A 5,347-nucleotide genomic window follows, 5' to 3' on the forward strand; every position below is an offset into this window, starting at 1 on the left:
GGCAGGAGTGGGTGGGTAGAAGAGAACCCTCATAGAAGCAGGGGGAGGGGAGATGGGGTAGGAAGTTTTTGAAGGGGAAACAGGGAAAGGGGATAACATTTGAAATGCAAATAAATAAAATAGCCAATAAAAAGTATCAATACAATAATGTTGAAATCTATTTTTAAACATGGTGGCATTGTAATAATTTCCTAACTAAAATTTAATATCCAATCTTTTGAGCAACTAGATAGAACATTATGAGTAACTTGGTAAATATTTCAAAGTCTCCTGAAGAGTGCTCTCTCTCATGCTCTAGGTACATGTCATATGAAGACAGTTTATGTTCCTCATGAGGACCATGAACAAACACCAAAATGATAGGTATGTATTATGAAATCAAATGAAACCCATTCTAGTTATTAGAGAGGTAATTATTTGAATTAAAATAGAAGTGAAAAAAATGCTGTAAAGTCTTTTGTCTCTGAGGTCAATATGAGCTTGTATTCTTTTTGAACCAAGAAAATAGAAGTAGCATATGAGAAGACTAAGGAAAAGTAATTAACACTTTGATTTATCTAAAAATAAATATTCATTATTTTAGCTCTGTGTGCATGTGGAAAATAGCTGTAAGCAAATTACTTTGAAGTATGAAAAATAATATCATTTAAAATTTTAAATCCATTCATATTTGTGTTCAATTCTGTAAAAGAATACAATTAAACATTTTCTCCCCTGTTTCACTTGATTAAAAAATGTTAATAATATACTGCAGATGTTAGACATCTGGGCTGAAATGATATTGGTGTAGGAGGATTATTTCATAGGTATTAATATTTATGTAAAAGAAATTCCTCATTTTGTTCCTTCAGGTAGTAAAAATGAACAGCAGTGAAGGCCAGATCTTCAAATGCTATCCCCACCAATACCATGTTGTAAATTCAGGCAAGATCTTTGGCATCCCTGCTGTGCTAGGTCATTTGGCTTCTTCTGCAATGATTTTGGGTTTGTTTAAGAGTCTGGGATACTATTTCAAGCAATAATTTATTTTTACATATTGATTCTTTAAACTTATAGATGAGATGACTTCATCCAGATAATGTAGAGATTTCATAGATACCTACCCTGCATATGTTCACTTCTGTGATGCTTCTACCATTATGATGTGTGTCTAGAGCCTTTGTTAATCTGTGGTGTGCCTGTCCTATATTAACAGTGTTGATTTCCTATTTCTCAGAACTTGTCTACATCTCACCAGGCTCAGATACTTTCTTATTTACCCAGTCAACAAGTCTTGAAGTTCATCTTTATGAAGACTTTAGTCTTGATGTTTCTGCTATTCTTTAGTGCTATTTTTAGTGCTATTCAATTTTGTTTTAGAATCTATTTCTTTGATTTCCCAACTATAATTTAAGATTATTTTAGTTTTAGGAATGCAATCTTACAGTTCTTTTTTTACAAAAAAGATTATTTAATCTTTTTTTCCACACTTCTCATTTAATTCTTCTCCAGGTCACTCTCTGACTGTTCCACATGCTATACCACATCCCATGTCCCCCTATCTCCACAAGGATGTCCCAACCAACCCACCTTCCTCTCCACTAGACCACTAAACCCCTGGGGCCTCCAGTCTCTTAAGGATTAGGTTTCATCATCTCTGAATGAGCACAGACCCGGGAGTCTTCTGCTCTACATGTGTTGGGAGCCTCATATCAGCTAGTGTATACTGCCTGGCTGGTGGTCCAGTGTCTGAGAAATCTAAGGCATCCAGGTTAATTGAGACTGCTGGTCCCCCTACAGCTTCTTCTAGCCTTTCCATAATTCAACTGCAGGTCTCAGCATCTCCAGCCCATTGGTTGGGTGCAAATATCTGCATCTGACTCTTTTAGCTGTTTCTTGGGTCTTTCAGGGGGTAGTCATGATAAGTCCCCTTTTGTAAACCCTCCATAGCCTCAATACCTCAATAATTAGTGTCAGGCCTTGGGACCTCCCCTTGAACTGGGTCCCACTTTGGGTCTATCATTGGATCTCTTCTTCCTCAGGCTCCTCTCCATTTCCATCCCTGAAGTTCTTTCAAACAGGAACAACTATGGGTCAGAGTTTTGACTGTGGGATGGCAACCCCATCCCTCACTTGATGCCCTGTTTCTCTGCTAGAGGGAGGATCTACAACTTCCCTCTCCCCACTGTAGGTCATTTCATCTAAGGTCCCTCCCTTTGAGTCCTGAGACTCTCACCTCCAAGGTCTCTGGTATATTCTAGAGGGTCCCTCCAACTTCCTACCTCTGAAGGTTGCCTGTTTCCATTCTTTCTGCTTGCCTTCAGTCTTTTCCCTCTACCCAATACCAGGTCATGTTCCCCTCCTCCTACCCTGTACATTTTCACTCCTAGGTCTTCTGCCTTGTGATTGCTTTCTTCTTCCTCCCAAGTGGAATTGAGGCATCCTCACATGAGCCCTTTGGCTTGTTAACCTTTTTGAGTTCTGTAGACTGTATCTTGGGTATTCTGAACTTTTTTTTCCTTTGCCTTATATCCACTTATTAGTGAGTACATATCATGCTTGTCCTTTTGGATCTGTGTTACAGCACTCAGTATGAAATTTTCTAGTTCCTTCCATTTGCCTGCAAAATTCAGGATGACCTTATTCTTAGCAGCTGAGTAGTACTCCATTGTGTAAATGAACCACATTGTTTTTCTTTTCAAGACAGGGTTTCTCTGTGTAGCCCTGGCTGTCCTGGAACTCACTCTGTTGACCAGCCTAGCCTTCAACTTAGAAATCTGCCTGCCTCTGCCTCCTAAGTGCTGAGATTAAAGGAGTGCATCACCACTGCCTGGCGAAACAATTTTCTGTATCCATTCTTCTGTCATGGGACATCTGGTTTGTTTTCAGTTTCTGGCTATCACAAATAAGGCTGCTTTGAACATAGTGGAACACATGCCCCTGTGGCCTGGTGACATCTTCCAAGATGGTATTGCTGGGTCTTCAGGTAGATCTATTTCCAGTTTTCTGAGGAACCTCCAGATTGATTTTCAGAGTGGTTGTACCAGTTTGCAATCTCACCAACAGTAGAGGAGTGTTCCTCTTTCTCTACATCCTTGCCCACATCTGCTGTTACCTGAGGATTTGATCTTAGCCATTCTGATTGGTAGAAGATGGAATCTCAGGGTTGTTTTGATTTGCATTTCTCTGATCACTAAGGACTTTGAATATTTTTTTAGGTGCTTCTCAGGCATTTGAGATTCCTCTGTTGTAAATTCTCTATTTAGTTCTAGAGCACATTTTTTTATTGTGATGTTTGGATTTTTATTGGTTAGCTTATTCTGTTCTTTGTATATTTTGGATATTAGCCCTCTATCAAATGTGGGATTAGTGAATCTTTTTCCCAATCTGTAGGCTGCTGATTTGTCTTATTGACTATGTTCTTTGCCTTACAGAAGTTTTCCACTATGAAGGCAGAATCACTCTGCTACCCAGATCACACAAGGACCCAACCAAAAACAAGAACCATAAAATAACAATAAAGTCCAATCATAAAAGGCCAGTCTTGCTTATGAATATTGATGCAACAATACTCAAAATAATTCTTGCAATCTGAATCCAAGAACACATCAAAGCCATTCACAATGATCAAATAGGCATCATCCCAGGGATGTAACATTGTTTCAATATATGGAAATCCATTAACATAATCCACTATATAAACACACTCAAAGAAAAAATCATATGATCATCCCATTAGATAGTGAAAAAGCATTTGACAAAATACAACATCCCTTTATGTTAAAAGTATTGGAGAGATCAGGAATTTAAGGCCTATACCTAGACATAATAAAATCAATTTACAGCAAGCCAAAAGCTAATGTCAAATTAAATGGAGAGTTACTGGAAGCAATCTTACTAAAATCAGAGAAAAGACAAGGATGGCCACTATCCCCATTTCTATGCAATGTAGTACTCAAAGTGCAAGCTAGAACAATAAGACAACCAAAAGAGATCAAGTGTATACAAACTGGCAAAGAAGAAATGAAGGTTATCACTATTTACAGATGATATGATAGTATATATACATCAGTGGCCCCAAAATATTCTACTAGAGAACTTCTCCAGCTGATAAACAACTTCAGCAAAGTGGCCAGATTTAAAGTTAACTCAAATAAATCAGTAGCCTTCCTTTATACAAATGATAAACAGACTGAGAATGAAATTAGGGAAATAAACTCCCTTCACAATAACCACAAATAATAGAAAGTATCTTAGAGTAACACTAACCAAAAAACTTAAAGATCTGTACTACAATAAATTTAAGTCTCTCAATAAAGACATTGAAGATCTCAGAAAATGGAGAGAGAACTCATGCTCATGGATTGGCAGAATTAACATAGTAAAATTGGCCATCATACCAAATGCAATCTACAAATTCAATGCAATACCCATGAAAATCCCAACATAGTTCATCAAAGACATGGAAAGAGCAATTCTCAAAATCATCAGGAAAGGTAAAAAACCCAGAATAATGAAAACAATTTTTTTGGGGGGGTTTGGTTTTTTGAGACAGGGTTTCTCTCCTGGCTGTCCTGGCACTTACTTTGTAGATCAGGCTGGCCTCAAACTCAGAAATCAGCCTGCCTTTGCCTCCTAAATGCTGGGATTAAAGGCATATGTCACCATTGCCTGGCTTGTGAAAACAATTCTTTTTTTTTTTTTTTTTATTTTAGATATTTTCTTTATTTACATGCGAATTTCTCCATTCCCAGTTTCCCCTCCAAAAAACAAAAAAACAAACAAAATCAAACCCCTGTTGCCTCCCCCCTCCCCATGCCTGCCACCCCGCCCTCTCCCACTTTCTTCTTAATAATAAAAGAACTTCTGGGGGAAACACCATTCCTGAGTTCAAACTATACTACAGAGCAATAGTAATAAAAACTGCATGGTTTTGGTACAGAGACAGGCAGGAAAAATAAATGGAATAGAATTGAAGACCCAGAAATAAGACCACATACTCACACATACTTGATCTTTGACAAAGAAAACAAAAATATACAGTGTGAAAGAAAAAAAAGCATCTTCAATAAACAAATGGTGCTAGTCTAACTGACTGTCTGTACATAGAAAAATGAAAATAGACCCATATTTGCCACCTTGTACAAAGCTCAAGTACAAGTGGATCAAGGACCTCAACATAAAACCAGGTATACTGAATCTAAAGAACAGAAAGTGGGAAAGAGATTTGAAATCTTTGAACAGGAGGAAAATTTCTAAACAGAATCCAATGGCTCATGTTCTAAGATCAAGAATAGACAGTATAAGATTTTTTATTATTATTAGATATTTTCTTTATTTACATGTCATATGATATCTCCTTTCCCAG

At 37.4% G+C, this 5,347-nt stretch overlaps 1 long non-coding RNA gene across 1 annotated transcript; it reads left to right on the forward strand.

Moving 5' to 3' along the window:
- The first annotated feature begins 293 nt into the window (after window positions 1-293).
- On the forward strand, window positions 294-3,520 carry LOC116077951. Its single transcript, XR_004113384.1, has 3 exons — window positions 294-363; window positions 852-954; window positions 3,414-3,520. It is a non-coding gene; the product is annotated as an uncharacterized LOC116077951 (long non-coding RNA).
- The last annotated feature ends 1,827 nt before the right edge of the window (window positions 3,521-5,347 follow it).

This window comes from Mastomys coucha, unplaced genomic scaffold (genome assembly GCF_008632895.1).
Source record: "Mastomys coucha isolate ucsf_1 unplaced genomic scaffold, UCSF_Mcou_1 pScaffold5, whole genome shotgun sequence".
NCBI lineage: Eukaryota > Metazoa > Chordata > Mammalia > Rodentia > Muridae > Mastomys > Mastomys coucha.